This window comes from Penaeus monodon, chromosome 2 (genome assembly GCF_015228065.2).
Source record: "Penaeus monodon isolate SGIC_2016 chromosome 2, NSTDA_Pmon_1, whole genome shotgun sequence".
Taxonomy (NCBI): domain Eukaryota; kingdom Metazoa; phylum Arthropoda; class Malacostraca; order Decapoda; family Penaeidae; genus Penaeus; species Penaeus monodon.
Genome location: NC_051387.1, coordinates 32,446,463 through 32,456,462, shown reverse-complemented (window position 1 = coordinate 32,456,462; position 10,000 = coordinate 32,446,463). Strand labels below are relative to the sequence as shown.

Genomic DNA, 10,000 nt, shown 5'->3' with positions numbered 1-10,000 from the left:
GACTGGTACAAGATTACGTATTAAAGTTCAATACGGCATTGCAGTACCGTGATTTCTCATAATTATATGGTGAATCATTAGGTTCTTTTTTCAGTGTATATAAAAAAGCCGTAAACTCGAATATTAATGTGTATCGCCCTTTTCTATTCACATTAAATGAATTTTAAGGTAGTTCGTAAAGACATTGCTTTAGCCTGAACTTGACTAGCCTTGTGCAGTATCGCGACGGGACAGCATTGCATATGCCATCTTGGTCACCCGTCAACACCTATAGTTACGAGTGCAAGGTGATGATAATGATTGTCATTATTATTGTTGTTGTTATTATTAGTAGTATTATTATCATCACCATTATCATCATCACCATCATCATCACCATTATCATCACCATACCACCACTATTATCATCATCATCATCATCATCATCATCATCATCATCATCATCATCATCATCATCATCATCATCATCATCATCATCATCATCATCATACCATCATCATCATCATTACTACACCACCATCATCATCATCATCATCATTATCATTACTATACCACCATCATCATCATTATCATCATCATTACCACACTTATTCCGTGTATGTAAAGTTAGGGAACATTCGTCGAGCGCTGTGTTCATCCACTGACTCCCACGGACGGTCGTTTTTGTTATCGAAGCACGAGCTTGAATAGGGCAAGGCTTACCGTGGGAGTGCACGCGATTGCTTGGAGGGGAGTGCTGGTCGTGTAGGCGCCACGTGCAGCTCTACCACTTAGCGTTCTCTGAGATCGCAGCAGCGGAGCCCCGCCTTAGCAGATAAGGAACATAACGCGACCGGGAGAAAATATGATGCATTGGCGTTCATATTTTTTATGTAATGCCTTTTTTGACTGAGAACTTGCTTATCAAATTCCTATGAAACATACTGATCTTGCCGCCCCAGCCATCCAGTGAGTATATTGCGGGACCATCCCCAGAGTCCTGGCCTTTGTCTCTGTGTTTTGTGCCTTAACTCGGCAGTGATGAGCCAAAGCATCGTGCGAAGTGGCTGCTCTACCTCTCTGTTACGTGGATCCGAGGTTATCTTCGTTTTCGCCGAGCAAACTTTTAAAAATTATTTAATGTTGTCTGTTTAAAATATGTTGTCATTGCATTTAGGTCTTTGGTGTTTTGCGAAGCACTAAAACGAACTCAAAAATGTGTGTGTGTGTGTGTGTGTGTGTGTGTGTGTGTGTGTGTGTGTGTGTGTGTGTGTGTGTGTGTGTGTGTGTGTGTGTGTGTGTGTGTGTGTGTGTATTTACATATATATATATATATATATATATATATATATATATATATATATATATATATATATATATTTATTTATTTATTTATTTATGTAAGTATGTATTTATATGAATGTTGTGTGGTGTGTGTGTGGTGTGTGTGTGTGTGTGTGGTGTGTGTGTGTGTGTTATATATATATACATATAGAGATATATAGATATATATATATATATATATATATATATATATATATATATATATATATATATATATCATACATAATATATATATATATATAATATATATATATATATATATATATGTATATATGTATTGAAGCAAACAGTAGTATTCATTATATTTTGTATAATAATAAAATACAATCGAACTACTGTTCACAACAGTTAATATTAAATAACTTCTCTTCTCATGCAATAAACCTTTCAGGGTCACTTTAGATCTTGCACGGGATAAATACTATGCTTGCTTGCACTTGGTGGCACAGAAACATACTCCCGCCATGTTAGTTATCTCGACGCGTCCCTGTCCTCGCTGAGTCGTTTCAAAGACCGAATTATAATATACAAACACCACTCCTGTGTAACTTCGGTTTTTTACGTAACCCGCACAGATGTCCTTGCTGTACGTAAATTGCTTATTTGTTTATTCAGCATAAGGATAGCACAACCTTCACGTGCTAGGAAATTTTATTAACCAAAGTCATACATATTTGCCGGTGCGTCGATTGTAAATATTGATGTCTCCTTCCCGGGAAAGACTCGGCCCTTGCGCACTGCCGCGGCGTCTATCATCCGCCTCGTTGTGCGCTGGCCGTGTTGTGTGCTGACTCTGACCATGTTGCTTGTAAGGTTATACGTCTAAATTACGAGACATTTGGTTTTTTGAGTAAGCTAATAAAGTTTAACCAGACCGTTAAGTCCGCGGTAATATTTATGGACTTTTTTGTATCGCCAGAAAAGTTTTGATAAGTGCATAAAGCGGAGAAAGTTCATGAGGAGAGTCAATGTTCAACAATACAACTTCACTCAGGCTTTGTATCTTGTGTTTGCCTTAGCCAATATGTCGAGAATAATGTTATCTAGCACTTTATTTCACAAATAGACGTGAAGTTCTTTGAGAATGTAGGAACATTTCTGTAGTCAACGCAGCAGCAAATTACGTTTATTTTGCCGAATTATTTTATCAGTATTTGATGTTTTGCAAAACGAAAGTCGTGTTTGCCCAGAAATTGTGAGCGAGATCATGCAAACCAATGAAGGCACTGCATTTCATTGTGAAGACAAAAAAAAATACAGAGAGAGAGGGGGGACAGAGGAGACGAGAGGGAGAGAACGAGAGAGAGAGAGAGAGAGAGAGAGAGAGAGAGAGAGAGAGAGAGAGAGAGAGAGAGAGAGAGAGAGAGAGAGAGAGAGAGAGATTGTGAAGCGTAGTTCAGAAGCCAGATAAAGTACGAACACAAACGAACATTGTGTTCTGTGAATTTAGTTTTATTACGAAGACACCGAAAAGGTCTCGGTGTCGGCACAGAATGACCAGATGCAACTCGTAAAGTAGCATCAAATAATGAAGCTCATGTCTGCCGCTGTGACAGGCAGCCCAAAACAAGCGACGAGGCGAATCCCACGAAGCGATAAGCTGAAGCGCAAGATCAGCGCCATGCATCAACTGCAAGCGAGCGCAAGGCCGACACGCTGCAAGGGCGCGACACATTGACCGCCAGATAATATATCCCGCAGCGCTTGACTCCGAGTTTAATCCTCCTAGGTGGCAATTTACAAATTAAGTCGCCGTCCCAGCCAGTTCGCATTAGTTGGTGTTTGGGCCATCGTATCTTATCCTGTGCAAGAGGCGTGAAGGTGCTGCACGGGCAGCGCTAGAGATTCCAAGTGACTTTCGCCGTCTGGGTTTGCTTTGTAAAGGCTGATCGGGCATGGCGTTCACTGTGATCACAAGCGTCTATTCTGTGACGATCGCAGTTGCTGTGTGTTCGTCTATGGCTCAAGTTGCCTAATTATGGTGCTGGGCAAAATTCTCGTAAAAAATGCGATAAAGGCGGAGGCAGTGAAATTTCTTCGCGTCGCCGCCAGAGGACCTGCTACTTATCACCAACACTCGTGAGATAAATCGCGAGGGCGTACTTTGACCTCGGGATAAATCACTCTAATTGGAAGTCTAATTAAGCAGCCTTCGCAGCGGCGGCGTACGGGGAAAGACATAGTGCCGCCGAGGCCCTGTTCGAGGAGTTACGAAGAGGTTCTGGAGACCCTGACACTTGATACGCCAAGGACTGAGGGCTGCCTGGCGGATTTATTTAGCATTGATTATAGAATCCTTCTAAAACTGGTCGGATAACTCGCGCTGGTTATAGTGGTTGAGTTCCTGCGGTACAGGTGCTGGTCGATTTTTCATCTGGGTGTTCCATTTCTGATATCTTGTTGAGATCATTAGGGATGGAGTGGAATTATCACACCATGACTAATTAATTTCTTTTCCATTCGCCGAAGAAATGGCTGCGGTCACCGCACTTTTCGCATTAGATAATGTAGCGGAATCAAACATTTGTCTAGCGGAAGGAATTTGCAAGTAATAAATAGGATCTGAAAGATAACAGGACCTCGAAAACAGAAGAGAGCGAGTGAGATCAGTTCTGGGAAGTGTCGCCACCGCGGTGTAGCGTTTCTGTGTTGCTACTTCCACCACGAAGCCGCCGCAGCTGCTCCATGAGATGTGGATCTGCTTAATTAAGGACGAGGCATCATCACGTCTAAAGGGAGGAGGAGAGGGCGGGGCAGAGGGGCACGTATGGGGAGGGGGGTTGGAGGGGCACGTAGAAGTAGAGGATATGGGGTCACGTAGGGTGGGGGGCATGTAGGGCAGGAGGTATGGCGGGGGCATGTTGGGCAGGGGATGTGGAGGGCGCTTAGTGGCAGGGGTGAGGGGGCACGTAGGGTAGAAGGTTTGATACAATTAAAACTGATGAAACTTGACCGCTTAAACCACTTAATACCCAGATGGAAGAGGGTTGAATGCGGGCCTGTAACATAATATTAATGAAAGAGACGCGGCCTTTTCGTGTCGGGGATCGTAATAAGTGAATTGTGAATTTCAGATTGTTAAAGCGTAAAATGTTAAGAACAGATAACTAGAACAGACAACATTGTCTTATGAGCTGTCATATCATCTCATGTCGCAGCGTAACATCTGGTCGCAGTGAAGCAGAAACCGATACTTCACACTGCAAGAAAACACTGATCATGTCGCGTGTTCCAGTGATGGGGCCTTGATGGTCCTGTTTGCGCGCGCGCACGCGTATGTGTGTGTTGTGTGTGTGTGTGTGTGTGTGTGTGTGTGTGTGTCTGTGTCTGTGTCTGTGTCTGTGTCTGTGTCTGTGTCTGTGTCTGTGTCTGTGTCTGTGTCTGTGTCAGTGTCTGTGACTGTGCTGCATGTGTGATTTTGCATTATAGGGGCAGTGTGTAGTAAATAGCGTTAGTGTTTAGTATTTGTGGCAGAACTACCCAAGAGTGTCACGGAGGACTTCAAGTTGCACGAGAGAATTGTGTTCTGCGTCTGCCGCCATGATGATGTGCGAGGCAGGACGCCAGGGTTGTGACACGGCCTGCTCGTAATGTGTGACATCAGTTAGCGTCGCGGTGAAGATGTCAAGCGCTCTGTCAGTATGAGGCGTCGCCAGGCGGCGTTTCTAGAGCGACTGTGTGCGCACAACTGGGAGAGAGAATTTCGGTATGCTTGTTTGGTTCTAAGGCAGGCACATCCGATTCCATCGGACGTAGGGTGTTATTGCGTGGGCGTGGGAGCCAAAGGTCCGGCTTCATCACCAAGCCGCCCACTGTTGCTACTGTAACTGGATATTGACTCAAGTCGGCTTTTTTTGCAGCGAGCATTGTCGGGTGGCGGTCGGGGCGGACGGCTCGCGGAGCCTTGAGTTCTTTATCTTTACGTTCTCAGTAACAATTTGTGCCAGTTTTATGGCAAGCCTATTTGTTTGGCCCACTTTAATGTCCCGAATAAAAAAGTGTTTAACCCGATGCAGTCGTTCAGCAGAATGGCGGCCGGACCTTTTTTCTCTCGCATAAAATATCCCCAAGGCACACAATGCAGGCGATTGCATTATGTTCACACTGGGCGAAATATTGCAGCATCATTCGCTTCATCTCTGCTGCAATTGCCTTGCTTCGACTATGACGTTAAGGTGCCAATTATATGCACTGACCCAGTGCCGCCTTCGAGCGACGCACACAAGTTAATATGCGAGCGCCGCTGCCCGGCCGTGGGCAGGCGCCGAGCAGATGTCCTTCGTGCAGCCTCCTGCATCCTGTCTTCAGTCACGCTTTATGGAAACGAAAGTCGGATCATCATGCATCGTTGTTTTCTTGCAGAGAGATCCAATGTGCAAAAAGGCATGGGGAGGTTTTACGAAAAATAATACAGAATATGATCAGTAAATAATTGAGGAGAAGGTGTATGGCAGTGTATTTGAGCGGGATGGTGAAAGGGAGGGTGCCTTGGGAGGGATTGGGGGAAAGAGTCAAGAGTTCTTTACACCCCAAGCATATGCATGCTTAGAGACTGTGCTCGGGTCTTCCATAATGCCAGCAGTGTAATGACGGGGCTGAACTTTCATTGCAACATTCTAAATCTGTTGTCCCTTCCTTGTGCAAGACCCGCGACTTATGAGCCTCGGCCGCCACCGCCCACGCACTCAGATCCTGTCTTGTGGGTGAGGGGCGTGTAGGGTTTTGGAAATACGATATTTCACAGTCTCAGGCACATTTGTTATGTGTCATTTTCACGGTCCCTTTTATTGGTTTTATAAGGTGGTCTTGCTGTTGAATGCAGGAGTAAAACCACCAATCAGTGTATTTGAAGGCTGAGCAGCGACCACAATGTGCCAAGTGTGACGGAAAGAGAGGAAAGAGAAAGGTTAATAAAAAAACGTTTTGAAAGTGAGTAGAAAGCGGCGGAGCAACAAGTATCCTTTCCTGGTAGCAAGGGGGAGGGGCACAGGCGGTTGGTGGACAGGTGTTACGCGGCCGGAACGATGGATACGCAGACGGATAAGGGACAGCTTGGCCAGCTGGGGGGATCATCACAGGAGATAAGTTAGTTAGGGAGATAAGAATGTCGTGGGCTAAATTGGACGTTGATGCACAGATTAGATGTGCGGCTTAGGGGGGTTGATGAATAGATGGATAAGAGTGACGTGTGTGGGACTGACGGCTCGGGGGTACGGATGAGGATAAGGCTCTCCTTTTCGAACCCAAATGTGCGGTTGAAGTTCCTAACGTCATCCGTTACCGATGATGCCCTTCATCTCTGCCAAGTCTACCGACCCGAATGTAGACACAGGTGTGGAAAGAGGATGCGGGTGTAGGAGTGTGTGTGTGTGTTTATTTATAAAAAGAAATGTTATTTTCATGTTGTATTTAAGCATGGATTTTTATCCAGACAAAACGCACCTGATACTAAAAGACCATTTATGTGAGAGTTTACTGACGTTGCTAATTTAACAATTACTGTTAATTAGATTGAATGCGTGAGTTGTTAATGATCACACTGTTGAGTAAATGGCAGAAGTAATTTGTTCTCTCTCTCTCTCTCTCTCTCCCTCCCTCCCCCCCCTCCCCCCCTCCTCCCCCTCTCTCTCCCCCTCTCCCGCTCCCTCTCTCTCTCTCTCCCCCTCTCTCCCCCCTCTCTCCCTCCCTCCCTCCTCCCTCCCTCCCCTCCCTCGCCTCCCTCCGCTCCCTCCCTCCCTCTCTCTCTCTCTCTCTCTCTCTCTTCCTCTCTCTTTTCTCTCTCTCCCTTTCTCTCTCTCTTTTCTCCCTCCTCTCTCTCCTCTCCTCTCTCTCTCTCCTCTCTCCCCTCTCTCTCTCTCTCCTCTCCTTTTTCTCTCTCTCTCCCCTCTCTCTCTCTCTCTCCTCCCCCTCCCCTCTCTCTCCTTCCCTTCTCTCTCTCGTCTCTCTCTCTCTCTCCTCTCTCTCCTCTCCCCTCTCTCTCTCTCCCTCTTTCTCTCCCCCTCTCTCGTTCTCTCTCTCTCTCTCCTCTCTCCCTCTCCTCCTCTCTCCTCTTTATCTCTCTCCTCCTCCTCTTTATCTCTCTCTCTCTCTCCTCTCTCTCTCTCTCTCTCTCTCTCTCTCTCTCTCCTCTCCACCCCCCACCCCCCCCCGCACCCACCCCACCACACACCCACTACACTCTCTCTCTCTCTCTCTCTCTCATTCTCTCTCTCTCTCTCTCTCTCTCTCCTCTCTCTCTTCTCTCTTTTACTCTCTCTTCTCTCTCTCTCTCTCTCGCCACTCCGCTCTCTCTCCACTCCACTCCTCTCTCCTTCTCTTCTCTCTCTCTCCCTCTCCCTCTCCTATCTCTTCCTCCTCTCCTCTCTCTCTCTAACCTCTCTCTCCTCCTCTCCTCTCTCCTCTCTCTCTCTCTCCTCTCTCTCTCTCTCTCTCCTCTCTCTTCTCTCTCTTCTTCTCTCTCTCTCCCTCTTCTCTTCAAACTCTCTCTCTCCCCCCCCTCTTCTCCGCTCCCTCTCTCTCTCCTTCTCTCTCTCTCTCTCCCTTCCCTTCTCTCCTCTCTCCCTCTCCGTCTCTCTCTCTCTCTCTCCTCCCTCTCTCTCTCGCTATCTTCCCCTCTCTCTTCCCCCTCTCTCTCTCCTACTCCTCTCTCTCTAACGCTCTTCTCTCTCCGTTTTCTCTTTCTCTGTCTCCCTTCTCTCTCTCCCTTACCTCCTCTCTCTTCTCCCCCCTCTTCTCTCTCTCCCCACTCTCTTTTCTTCTCTCTCTCCTCTCCTCTTCCTCTCTCTCTCTACTTTCCCCTCTCTCTCTACGAATCTCTCTCTCTCTCTCTCTCTCCCTTTCTCCCTTTCTCCTCCCCTCTCCCCTCCCCCTCTCCCCTTTCCTCTCTCTCTCCCCTCTATCTCCCTCTCTCTCCCTGTCCCTCCCTCCCCCCTCCTCCTCCCTCCCTCCCTCCCTCCCTCCCTCCCTCCCCCCCTCCTCCCCTCTCCCTCTCCCTCTCCCTCTCCCTCTCCCTCTACCTCTCCCTCTACCTCTCCCTCTACCTCTCTCTGCCTCACTCTCTCAGTTTTTTCTCTCTCCCTCTGTTCTAAAGTTCATGGCAATAAGAATTATGTTCTCGACACGTATGGAAACGCGCAACATGATCGAACAAGCGGCGTTGACCTGCGGCGTTCATTTGAATGCGAGCGGAAAGCGGCTGATGATGTCACTCCTTGATCTCCGCATAATACCGTTTTCACAACTGCTTGCCGTTCGAAACCTATGACATCATCTTGGCTTTCCGTCCGTTTTTTACAGTGTGTATATATATATACCTAGAGCGAAACGTAAACGAAAATCATGTAGTATATAGCCTACTGACGTATCTTAAGGAGTGTTAAAGTTCCATTTAAAAAGCAAGCTGAGACATGCGAAACGTTGAGCCGCTCCGTAACTCTCGCCCGCGTGCATGACGTCATCTTGACGACGGTTAGACGTTAACAGGTGGGCAAGTAAGGCTGCCAATGACAATATATACGTAAACTTATTATTCAAAACCTTACCTTTTATTCGCTGTACTTAATTGATCTCTGAAATGAGCATGCTAAGTGCACATCGAAAATTTGATCCAAGTTTATCGCCGTGCGTGTGTTTTCTAAAAGTCCATTTATTGCTACACGTTCTGGCTTCGAGCGCGAGATACAAACGTCGACGGCGGCGACGCCCCACATCTGCTGGCGGCATCGTGGAGTCAGCATGGCTCTTATTCACTGGGTCTAGAATCAGTAGATATAGTAGTGTTCCACGCGTTTCCGATATTTTGTGAACTAACTATGGAACTTTTCATATATTTGCTTATGAAGTGTGCTGTCAGAGATTTTTTGGTCAACGTCATGTCACTTTGTGTCTTCTTTTGGGACGTATTCAGGTAAGAGTTTGTTGATTGTAAGTGCACATGCAATCTGAGATCTGCTCTTTGCATGCACGAACCACATCCCGGCCGTGACAGTCCGACCGCGCACGCTGATTCTAGGATCGCGTGGCTGTTATACGCGCTTCGGACTGTGATTTTTAGTACGAGTAACAAGCAGTCGGTATAATATGCATTCATGGTCTCTTTGAACGTCTGATTCTAGCGTGCCAGGCCCCCTTGCCCAGGATGAGCTGGGTGACGGGGGTGCCCGCCACTCAACCATTGGACGATCTCAGGTGACGCGTGCGCAACTCTTTGTTTATCTTCCATTTAATAAACGCCTTGTTAGTCATATGATCGCAGCGTGTGAGAGGCGGGGGAGAGGCGGCGCTGCAGGCCCGGCGGGGCTGTGACCCTCATCAGAGCGTGATGGATCGGAGGACAGCCAGGAAATCAACGGCCAGGCCGTTCGTCAGTGAGGATGCTGCTCCGGGGACTCGAGTGGGGAAGTAATGCGAGATGCTTGTTAGCTTTGTTTTTGCACCTGGTTGTCTGAAGCATTTATGATTTGCTGTCTGTAAAGGCAAACAGACACTTACAAACTAGCATTCTCGTTAATAACTGCGAAGTCATGTCTATCTCGACGGAGAGTGATAAACTCTTGTTTCTGTCATGACACCACAGGTTCCTGGGGGATGGCTAGAAAGTACCACGCAAAATAAGCATAACAAGAATGCACCACGACTTTTATACTAATGGAACAAAACGTTTTCTGTTTGCTTCAGC

At 46.8% G+C, this 10,000-nt stretch overlaps 1 protein-coding gene across 22 annotated transcripts in view; it reads left to right on the top strand.

The window, feature by feature from the left end:
• LOC119582360 (FH1/FH2 domain-containing protein 3-like) overlaps positions 1-10,000 on the top strand; it is a 229,836-nt gene that overhangs the window by 185,347 nt on the left and 34,489 nt on the right. The gene's annotated exons all lie outside the window — the stretch shown is intronic.